Genomic DNA, 12,354 nt, shown 5'->3' with positions numbered 1-12,354 from the left:
CGAGGCGGGAAAGACAAAGCCGGGGCGCGGGCAACAGGAAGACTCACCTGCGGACAAGAAGGCGCCGTGGGAAGCGGATCCTTGCTTACTCTACTGTCTAGCAAAAGGCCAACAAGTTGTCCCAGGAACCTGCCAGTATTGGCCTGTCTAGTATTGACCATAGCATGGCTGTGGATCGCAAAAAAGAAAGTGGAGGATGCGGGCATCGATCCCGCTACCTCTCGCATGCTAAGCGAGCGCTCTACCATTTGAGCTAATCCCCCAGCTGCTGAATCTTGCCTTCCTATTGCCTTTACAAGGTTTGCCGGGGGCCCATTGAACGGAAAATTTCTAACATAAATTATGTTGGAACTTTCAGCAAGGTTTTGAAACTGAGCCATGTAATAAACACAAAAGCAATAAGGACTTTTCTTGCAGTAATCATCTTTACACCCATTGCTCGAGCAAAATGCATTGTACTTCGACTACTAAACTGCCTACGTGCCGCACCCCAGGTCAACAGTCGTCAAGCCTATAACCAAATTATAGCTTTTACCCCGCGAATAATTGAGATAGGATGAAGCTAAAAACAATGTACGAAGTCCTTCGAGCCGGAATCGAACCAGCGACCTAAGGATTGCTAGAGCTTATCCACTACAGTCCTCCGCTCTACCAACTGAGCTATCGAAGGCTCCGCTGCTGCCGGAACTTGCCATTTTCCTTCTAATGCTTACCCGGAATTTTTCTGAGTTCTGGCCTGTTTCTCAGCAGTCGTGGGGGAGCCGGAGCCGGAAGGAAAGATGCAAGAGCAGGCTCTCCGGTTTGCACCGTGCGGCGGGAGCGAGCTGCGAGCCGGCTCTGGGCCGAACTGAGCAGGCGTTCCTCCCGCTATGCAGACACCACTCCTGGGGTTTGGGGACTGCGAATCGTGTTTGCTGCTTCAGATCCGGGTTTCGTTTGGTTTTTGGCGCGGTGCAAGTAAAAAGCATGCTCCTGATGGTGCGAAAGACACTCACTCAGGCCCTCGCCAGAAGGAAACGCCGAGCCTCGGGAGATGAGCTATCCTTGTGTCCCAGACCCTAGGATATGACGGGGGACGCGGATTCCTGATCCCGAGTACCCTGGGCCGGCTGGGTGCAGTCTCCCGAACTGCCCGATCTGCAGTGCCCAGCGCTTGATAAACAAGTTCACTGATTTTCGAGGTCTGGGAAGGATTTCCGCCCCACCTGGACTCCTTCCCTGTAATCAAGCATCTCCTCTGGATGGGTCGACCTTGTGTCAACCCGACCCTGCTCCTTATGTGAGCTCAAGTATTTGTTGCTTTTCCTCACAGGGCCAGGCCATTGTTGGCTCACTGAAAGCTACGAGATTTTATTTATTTATTTATTTGTTTGTTTGTTTTTAAGGAACAGATTCAACCCCCTGGTCCTCCGCGCAGCCGGCTCTGTCTGGTGGAGTGGGTGTGTCCAGAGACCTGGCCTCCAGTTCCAGTTCTGAAACGTCCAGCTAGGTGGAATGATAGTTTGAAATCTTGTTTGATTTCATTCTGCTGGTGGCGGGGAATGCTGCCACCGTGCCTGGACGTCAGCTGTGGAGAGTTTTCAGGGCACACGTTTAACATTTTTAAGTAATTCATATTTCTCTTTCCTCCTCCATTATTCCTGTCCCCATTATTCCCGCCCCCTCTCCTTCCTCCCTTGCTATATTTAATTCCGACGCCTTTAAAATGTGAGATTCACAAAACATACCTATCTATTTGTTTCTCAAACCTACAGCACAAAGTATTCCCAAAGGGGTCTTCTATGCGAGAGCTAACCAGGCCCAACACTGCTTAGATCAGAGTGGTTTAAGGACTTTTAGTGCAATGACGACGCTGTCTGTACAAATGTCACCGCTCTACTGGAGGTTTGTTTTTTGGTGTTTTTGTTTTGTTCCGTTTTTTTAGGTGTTCGGGCTTGAGTCTGGGGTCTATCTGGCTTCGAACTCGAAGAGCTTCACATGCCTCTGCATCCAGAATGCTGAGATAAAAGCGTGCAACACCACACCCGCCTCTGTTCATTTCCTTGTATCATGTTAATGCAGTTTTTAAAAATCTTACTCCTACCTTTTGGGGTCGGGGTATTTTAAATAATTGGAAATTAAACGCAGGCGATTCCAGCATTCTCTGGAACACCCTCCCGCTACTATTCTGTGGTTTCTGTTTTATTATTTTTGCGTCTTCATACTTTTTATGTATATTTCTGATCCCCATGTCCCTACCCTGGCAAGTGGTATTTTTGTCGAAGCTGGTCCCCGAGACCTGCAATCTGGGCATAACACCTCCATGTCCAAGGTGCACATCCTTGGAAATCTTTGCCCATATTTCTACTTACTCATCTAGAAAACTTTTAGGAGCATACTTGTTTGGCCAGACAATGTGAGACTTTTCTACCTTTTGATAAAAGTTGCCAAGTATATTTCTAGAATACACAAAATTCTATCATGGCATTCACTGGTTTAAGTATTAAAGAATCCTTCAGCGCCATTAAGATGGCTTAGCAGTCAAGACATTTTCTGCCAAGCCAGAGGGACCCGAGTTTGATTCCCTGGACCCTCATGGAGGACGAGAGAACCAAGTCTTCCTAGTTGTCCTCTGACCTCTACGTGAATACCAGGATATGCTCAAGAACAGACCTACTGCAGAGCCAGGCCATCTCAGCAGCAATGGCGGTCGGGTCACCAGGCCCTGGGAAGCCTCAGCAGCGCAGCAGGCTGTGGCAACAGCAGTTCCCTCAACACATAATAATCAAAACACTAGACATACAGAATAAAGAAAAATGCTAAGAGCTGCAAAGGAAAGAGGTCACACAATGTATAAAGGCAGCCCTATCAGAATTAGACCCAACTTCTCAAGGGAAACAATGAAAGCCAGAAGGTCCTGAACAGGCATCATGTAGACACATAACAGACTTATCCAGCAAAAGTTTCAATCAATATAGATGGAGAAAACAAGATATTCTATGACAAAACCAGATTAAATCAATACCTATCCACAAATCCAGCCCTACAGAAAGTACTAGAAGGAAAACTCAAGCCCAAAACTACATCCACAAAAACACAGGAAATATTCCCACACCAGCAAATCCCAAAGAAGAGAAATGCACACACAATAACACCAGTACCAAAAAAAAATAACATGAACAAACAATCACTGGTCATTAATAACCCTTAATGTCAATGGACTCAATTCACCCATAAAAAGACACAGGCTAACAGACTGGATATGAAAACAGAATCCATTCTGCTGCTGCATACACAAAACATACCTCAACTACAAAGAAGACATTACCTCAGGGTAAAGGATAGGGGAAAGATTTCCAATCAAATGGACTTAAGAAACAAGCTGGTGTAGCTATCCTAATAGTTAACAAAATCAACTTCAATCTAAAATTAGCCAAAAGAAATGTAGAAGCTCATTTCATATTCATCACAGGAAAAATCCATCAAGATAGAGTCTCAATAACGAACATCTATGTCCCCAATACAAGGGCACCCTCGTTCATAAAAGAAACACTACTAAAGCCCAAAGCACATATCAAGCCCCATATATTTAACAGTGGGAGACTTCAACACCCCACTCACACCACTGGACAGGTCTGCCGCACAGAAACAACAGAGAAATGAGGAAACTAACAGATGTCATGCCTCAAATGGACTTAGCAGACATCTATAGGACTATAGGACATTTCACCCAAACACGAAAGAATATACCTTCTTCTCAGCACCTCATGGAACCTTCTCCAAAATCGACCACATACTCAGTAACAAAGCAAATCTCAACAGATACAAAAAAAAATTGGAATAATCCTGCGTCTTATCGAATCATCATGGCTTAAAGTTAGAATTCAATAACAAATACTAATTTCAGAAAGTCCACAAACACAAGGAAACTGAACAATGCTCAAATGAATCATCACTGGGTCAAGGAAGAAATAAAAGACTTCCTAAAATTCAACGAAAATGACCACACAACATACCCAAACTTATGGGACACAATGAAAGCAGTGCTAAGAGAAAAGTTCATAGCACTAATGCCTACTAAAGAAGCTGGAAAAATCCCACATGAGTGAGTTAACAGAACACTTGAAAGCTATAGAACAAAAAGAAGCAGACTCACCCAGGAGGACTATATGACAGGAAATAATCAAATTGAGAGCTGAAATCAACAAAATAGAAACAAAGAGAACAATACAAAGAATCAATGAAACAAAGAGTTGATTCTTTGAGAAAATCAACAAAATAGACAAACTTCTATCCAAACTAACCAAAAGGCAAACAGAATATCCAAATTAACAAAATCAGAAATGAAAAGGGGGACATAACAACAGACAAGGAGGAAATCCAGAGAATCATCAGGTCATACTTCACAAACCTGTACTCCACAAAATTGGAAAACTTAAAGGAAGTAGACAATTTTCTGGATAAGTACCACATACCAAAATTAAATCAAGACCAAAATAAGCAAATTAAATAGACCTATAACTGCTAAGGAAATAGAAACAGTCATCAAAAGTCTCCCAACCAAAAAATGCCTGGGGCCAGATGGTCTTAGTGAAGAATTCTACAAGAACTTTAAAGAACTAGTATCAATAATCCTCAAATTGTTCTACACAATGAAAACAGAAGAAACATTGCCAAACTCTTTTTATGAGACTACAATTACTCTGTTACCCAAACCACACAAAGGCATTACTAAGAAAGAGAATTACAGACCAATCTCCTTCAAGAAAATTGATGCAAAAATACTCAATAAAATACTGGCAAACTGAATCCAAGAACACATCAGAAAAATCATCCACCATGACCACGTAGGCTTCATCCCAGAGATGCAGGGATGGCACAACATATGAAAACCTATCAATGTAATCCACTATATAAGCAAACTGAAATTTAAAAAAAAAAAAACCACACACGATCATCTCATTAGATGCTGAAAAAGCCTTTGACAAAATTCAACACCCCTTCATGATAAAGATTTTGGAGATAGCAGGGAGGGATACAAGGTACATATCTAAATATAATAAAGGCAATATACAGCAAGTCAACAGTCAACTTCAAACAAAATGGAGAGAAACTCAAAGCAATCCCACTGAAATCAGGAACAAGACAAGGCTGTTCACTCTCTCCATATCTATTCAACTTATACTTGAAGTTCTAGAGACAACAAAAGGAGATCAAGGGGACAGGAATCGGAAAAGAAAAAGTTCAACTTTCACTATTTGCTGATGATATGACAGTATACATAAATGACCCCAAAATTCTACCAGGAAACTCCTACAACTGATAAACGCCTTCAGTAATATAGGAGGATTGTCGCGTGGCCTCTTGTGCTATAAACGCTGACATAAAGCACGTGCACACTCTCTCCCAACTTCGGGATTTGCTTCCTGTTCCCCTTTCGTGGAAAGGACTGTGATCTGTGAGTCTACCCCTAAATAAATTACCCCTTATTATAGTCAATTCTAAGTTAGTGTGGGATTATTTTATAGTGTCCATTTTCACATCACCCTTTATAATAGCCACAAATAACATAAAATATCTTGGGATAACTCTAACCAAACAAGTGAAGGACCTGTATGACAAAAACTTTAAATCTTTGAAGAAAGAAATTGAAGAAGACATCAGAAAATGGAAAGATGTTCCACGCTCTTGGATAGGTAGGATTAATGTAGTAAGAATGGCAATCTTACCAAAAATGAAAATCCCAGCGAAATTCTACACAGACCTTGAAAGAACAATACTCGACTTCATATGGAAAAACAAACCCAGGATAGCCCAAACAATCCTACACAATAAAGGAACTTCTGGAGGCATCACAATCCCCGACTTCAAACTATGGAGCTACAGAAATGAAAACAGTTTTTGGTATTGGCATAAAAACAGACAGAAGTATCAATGGAATCGAATCAAATACCCAGATATCAATCTATACACCCATGAACACCTGATTTTTGACAAAGAAGCTAAAATTATAAAATAGAAAAAAGAAAACATCTTCAACAAATGGTGCTGCATAACTGGATGTTGACATGTAGAAGAATGAAAATAGATCCATATCTATCACCATGCACAAAACTCAAGTCCACATGGATCAAAGACCTCAGCATAAAGCCAGCCACACTGAACCTCATAGAAGAGAAAGTGGGAAGTATATTTGAACTCATTGGCACAGGGAACCACTTCCTAAATAGAACCCCAGTAGCACGGACACTGAGAGAAATAATTAATAAATGGGACCTCCTGAAACTGAAAAGCTCTGTAAAGCAAAAGACACAGTCAACAAGACAAAATGACAGCCTACAGAATAGTAAAAGATTTTCACCAACCCCACATTGGACAGAGGTCTGCTCTCCAAAAATATACAAAGAATTCAAGAAAATGGGCTCCAAAATGGTGTGGGAAGTCATTCTGTATATGTGTTGCTTTTATTGGTTAATGAATAAAGCTGCTTTTGGCCAATGGCTTTACAGAGTAAAGCCAGGTGGGTAATCTGAACAGAGACGGGGGGGGGGAGGGGAGAGGAGAGAGAGAGAGACAGAGAGAGACAGAGAGAGGGCAGAGCTGGGAAGAAGCCATGAAGCTGCTGCAGGAGACAGATGCCTCCGCCTGAGTACACCAAAACTTTGCCTGTAGGCCACAACCTCATGGTGATGCACAGATTAATGGAGATGGGTTAGTTTAGGATATAATAGCTAGCTAGAAATATACATAAGCTAATAGGCCAAGCAGTATTTTAATTTTTTTAGATTTATTTATTTATTATGTATACATTATTCTCAGTGCTCTGCCTGCAGGCCAGAAGAGAGCACCAGATCTCAATACAGATGGTTGTGAGCCACCATGTGGTTGCTAGGAATTGAACTCAGGACCTTTGCAAGAGCAGGAGGTGCTCTTAACCACTGAGCCATCTCCAGCCCAGTATTTTAAATAATATATTTGCTGTGTAATTATTTAGGTTCTGAGTGGCCGGGAATTAACGAGCAGCCTCTGACCACATCAAAATACCAAATAATCCAATTTAAAAAATGGGGTACAGATCTAAACAGAGAACTCTCAGTAGACGAATCTCAAATGGCCAAAAACCACTTAAGGAAATGCTCAACTTCCTTACCATGAGAAAAATGCAAATCAAAACAACTCTGAGATACCATCACAGATATACCTGTCAGAATGGTCAAGATCATAAACACTGATGAGAGCTTATGCTGGAGAGAATGTGGAGTAAGGGAAATGCTCCTCCATTGCTGGTGGGAGTGCAAACTTGTCCAGCTGTTTTGTAAACCAATATGGTGGTTTCTAGAAAAATTAGGAATCAATCTTCCTCAAGACCCAGCAATATCACTTTTGGGCATATGCCCAAAGGATGCTCAATTGTACCACAAGGACATTTGCTCAACTATGTTCATAGCAGCATTATTTGTCATAGCCAGAACCTGGAAACAACCTACATGCCCCTCAACCAAAGAATGGATAAGGAAAATAATGACGTCTTGAAATTTGCAAGCAGATAGTTGGAACTAGAAAAAAAACATTCTGAGTGAGGTAACCCATACCCAGAAAAACAAATATAGTATATACACATTCATAAGCAGATATTAGACATAAAGCAAAGGGCAACCAGCCTACAGTCCACAATCCCAGCGAACCTAGACAACAAAGAGGACATACATAGACATACATAGATCCTTTTAGGAAGGAGAAAAAGACAAGATCTCCTGTGTAAATTGAGAGCACAAGGGGCAGGAAGTTAGTAGAAAGGAAAAGGGAGTAAGGAAGGGGAATAAGACAACAATGCATAGCCCAATAAAAACAATAAAAAAAGAACACAATGCACCCCATACAATACACATGAAACACTAAATAATAAACGAATGTAAAAAAGAGAAATGTTTTATTAGTGATATGCATTTTATACTCTGAAGTAAATATCTTTTATATATATGCATCTTATAATATAAATAATATAATATATAGATAGTACATAGATAATATAAATAATACAATAGAAATATATAAATATGCATCTTATAATATAAAATAAATATGTAATATATGCATCTTATAATATAAAATAAATATGTAATATATGCATCTTATAATATAAAATACATAATATAAAGTAAGTTGTGTCTTATTTTATATTTTCACTTTATTGATGTAATGGATCTTTTTACAAGCCTGCCATTCACTTGCAGAATTACTTATGAATTATGTCTCTTACACACAATTTTGTGTTCAGTGCTTTTTTTATTTAGAGTAGATTTTTATATTTTTAACATCAGGGATGTATTTCTGGCAAATATTTTTCTCTAATTTTTTGTGTGTGATGCTTTATGATATAGACGCATCTTAAACTTCTGTGTACAGTCATTTATCAACCATTTCCTCTAGGACCTTTCTCCATTGCTTTGAAATTTAGCATGTTATGCAAATGAGGATTAAATATTCATGTACTTCTTTTAAACTTTTTCCTATTTTCTTCTAATCTATTTGAAATATGCTTAGGTATAGGCGATCCACTTTAAAACAAAAGCACTTAAACTGTCAGGATGGCTCAGCAGGTAAGGGCCCTTGCTACCAGGCTGACAACTGAGTTTGACCCCCGGGACCCATGTGGTGGAGGGGGAAAGAACCAGCTTTTGTAGATTGTCCTCTAATTTCTCCATCCCCAGACACACACATACTTGATGCTGCAGCACATGAACTCACACATATGGACACAGGCATGCTAAATGATGTACTTTTGAAAGAGAAGCATATAAAGTAAAATAATTTCAAAAATAAATTCTATATGTGATTACATAACAAAATTAGGCAATCTACTTACAGATGACAAATTCCTGGAAACACACAAGTTATCTAGAATGACTCAGAAAGATACAGAAAAACTTGAAGAACGAAAAAGGATTTCAGCACTCAGAAACATCCAGCAGAAAGAAATTCAGAAGTTCAGAGAACTTCAATGTGAATTCTATCAAATACATAAAGAGCAATGAACATAATCCAAAAGCAGAAGAAACTCTTCATTGTGCGAAAGTCAGTTTCTGATGACCTGAGTTCAAGCCCCAGGATCCCACAGTGGAAGGAGAGTGTAGCACGAACAATATAAACACAGAGATCGAAGATCGGAAATGCAAAGCAGCCAAGCTATCAGAGAGTTCTTACCTCACCACAGCTCAAAGGGCAATCCTGTCCTATAAATTCAATGCAATTCCTGCCAAAATTCCAATGACTGCCTGCAGACTGCGATGCTCTCCACCAGACCTCAGACTGCTCTGAACTCCTCCTGCCTTATGCCTCTCTCTAGTGCTGGGATCAGAGGTGTGAGCTGTTTCCCTTTTAGATTGAGGCGCGCTCAAGTAGCTCAGGCTGGCCTTGAACTCACAGAGGTCCGTCTGCCTGTATCTGTGCAGGATTCAAGAACTTTCCTCTACGGCTAACTAGTGGTTTAGGTGTGTGACTAACTAGTGGCTTAGTTCTGCTCTCTGATCTTCAGGCAAGCTTTACTTGTTAATAATATAAATAAAATATCACTACAGGCGAGAATCAACTCCCTCCGCTTGGACATGCATGCCCCCTTACAATAATAAAGAAATTGAAGACCTTAAATAAATGGAAACACACGCCAGTTGGTTTGGAAGGTTTAATATTGTTTAAATAGCAGCCCTACCTAGAAAAATCTATAAATTCAATGCAATTCCTGCCAAAATTCCAATGACATTTTATTTTCATAAATGAAATCTATAATCCTTAGATTCATGTTGAATTACCTGGTTCTCTGACCACGACAATATTGAGAGTGGACAACAAAGTTGAAGGACCCATACTACCGATTATCAAAATGTCTGATAAAATCAGCATAGGTTTGCTTCAGATATTTCTTTCTGGCTTTGTTTTGGTTTGTTTTTTGATTTTTGGTTTTTTGTTTGTTTGTTTGTTTTGTCTTTTGTTTTTATTTTTCAAGACAGGGTTTCTCTGTAGCTTTGGAGCCTGTCCTGGAACTAGACCAGGCTGGCATCGAACTCACAGAGATCCGCCTGCCTCTGCCTCCCGAATGCTGGGATTAAAGGCGTGCACTGCCACCACCTGGCTAGAAAAATCGTTTTTAAAAGATGATCTGAGTAAATGCTGTACACTTCTTATTAGTTGTCGCTAGACTTTTCACACACCTCGCTCCAAAAGGAATCCTTTATTGCCTTTTTGCTGTATTATTTGAAGAAAGACTGTTTTAGGTTCCCTAACAATGGTTAAGTTGCTCAGAAACCCTGACTTTTTCTGTTTAGTGAGTTTATGAAGTCTGTCTGGTCGCTGCTCTGGCATCACAGCCCATCCCCCACTCCCCCAAGGACAGTTTAAGTGAGAGGAGAGGACAAACCCTTGAGCATCACAGCCTGGACTCCCACTGAGGCCCTGCAGCTTTGTGTTTAAATCCAGCTGTGTCGCATCAGTCACAAAGGCAAGTGACATCGAAGCATCCTAATGAGCACAGTTGAATTCTAGAGGATTTCTGTCCAGGACTCACTGTGTAGACCAGGCTGGCTAGAACTCAGAAATTCACCTGCCTCTGCCTCTTCAGTACTGGGATTATTATTATTATTTTTGAAACAGCATCTCTCATAGACCAGGCTGAAAATGACCTTGATGATTGAGCCTCTTGCCTCCACCTCTCAAGTGCTGGAATTAGAGGTGTGCCCCTTCATGTTTAACAGTGATAGTTGTAGGCCTGTCCAAATTCACAACTTGTTATAGTCCCAAATGCTTAGCTTCAGTGAGGTCAGTGAGCTGATGGTCCTGATTGGGCGTTATGAGATTCACTTAGTGGATTTATGAGCTATGGAGAGGAATTTTAACTGCTTCCTACTGACTTCAACACTACCATCATAGTGGAATTTGCCTGTGCCTTTTCTCCCATCCTAAATTGTATGGACAATGGCTCTTCCCCCACCAACCTGTGCTGAGGACAGCAATATGACATCTAACTGAATGTGAGACCACACACAACTTTCTTCAGTACTGTCATCCATTCGCAAAAGTATCAAATATGACTTTGCTTCTGGAATCTCAAGACATTTCTAGAAAGACATTTCTAGGTCACTTCCACCTCTTTACCGTGACAGTCTTTTACAGCAGCATTCTGTTCCTGTATAATGCCCTACAATGCCAAGGGGGTCCAGGAGTGTGCCGAGCCAAACCACCGAGATGTGGCTATGGCCCAGAAATTTGGGGTGTAATAAGAACATGGTGAATGTAACGGGAACCACTTACTGAACTGACTCTTCTGAGTTGTTAGCGCTGCTGGCTGATGTTTAAAGTTAAGGGTTCTACCTCTTGAACCACCCATGGCTCTTTTTGGGAAAGAAACTTTTCTCTGTGGTGGGAGAGATTACTTAAAATATGGCAGTGTGAGGAAGGCAAAAATCTGGAGATTGTCAAGATCAATGACCCCCAGTGTCTCTGAGGAAGCATTTCTAGGTCAGTGACACCCACCTGACTGCAGAGTGGTGGACACATGCCATCACAGTTAAGACTTAATGTATTTGTGTATGTGCACGAGTACAGCTGTCTGAAGACACCAAAGGCATCAGTGACCCGAGCCGGAGTTATAGATGGCTGGGAACCATCCAGTGTGAGAGTGTTGGGAACTGAACACGGGTCCTCTCGCGGTATATGCTCTTGACCACCGAGTCGTCTCCCCCAGATCCACAACAGGCATTTCGTGTAACCTAGTTATAGTTATACGGGCATTTCGTATAACCTAGTTATAACTATCACATGTGGTGGTGATAGTTAAGGACAAGCCTCTATTTTTGCCCTTGACCTGAATCTGAAATTGCTCTAAAATAACACATATTCAAAATCAATTTACCAGTGTGCTAGCATCACTTACAGATAATATAGTACATCAGGTTTGTTTGTTTTTGGAGACAGGGTTTCTTTGCAGCTCTAGCTGTTCTGGAACTCACTTTGTAGATCAGGCTGGTCTTGAACTCAAAGAAATCTGCCTGCCTCTGTCTCCCAAGTGTTGGGATTAAAGGTGTCCACCTGGTACATTTAAGGGTTTTAACACCAGAAATTATGAACTCAAGTTAAATCACTACAGAGTAGAAGATAACAGAGAATTGTAACATGCTCAAGGATGCTGAACTGAAACACAAAACACCAGGCTAGCATTCTCTAACTCTGCTTGAGATAGTAAAGTATCTTGTCTTGTGCTGTGACCGCCCCAGGCTGTCAAAAGTCCTCTCCAAATTATGAGATAGGGTTGATTTGTTTGTGGCTGATGGACAAGAACAAACAAAATATGTTGTGGGACACTTGGACCATTGTTGGACAGTC

At 41.0% G+C, this 12,354-nt stretch overlaps 2 non-coding genes across 2 annotated transcripts; both read right to left on the bottom strand.

Moving 5' to 3' along the window:
- Positions 1–190: 190 nt before the first annotated feature.
- Trnaa-agc (transfer RNA alanine (anticodon AGC)) lies at positions 191–263 on the bottom strand. The gene has a single exon. It is a non-coding gene; the product is annotated as a tRNA-Ala (tRNA).
- Positions 264–581: 318 nt separating this feature from the next.
- Positions 582–670, bottom strand: Trnay-gua (transfer RNA tyrosine (anticodon GUA)). Its single transcript is given in 2 exon segments — positions 582–617; positions 634–670. It is a non-coding gene; the product is annotated as a tRNA-Tyr (tRNA).
- Between the last annotated feature and the right edge of the window lie 11,684 nt (positions 671–12,354).

Source organism: Microtus pennsylvanicus, chromosome 21, assembly GCF_037038515.1.
Source record: "Microtus pennsylvanicus isolate mMicPen1 chromosome 21, mMicPen1.hap1, whole genome shotgun sequence".
Taxonomy (NCBI): Eukaryota; Metazoa; Chordata; class Mammalia; order Rodentia; family Cricetidae; genus Microtus; species Microtus pennsylvanicus.
This window is presented reverse-complemented; position numbering and strand designations above follow the sequence as displayed.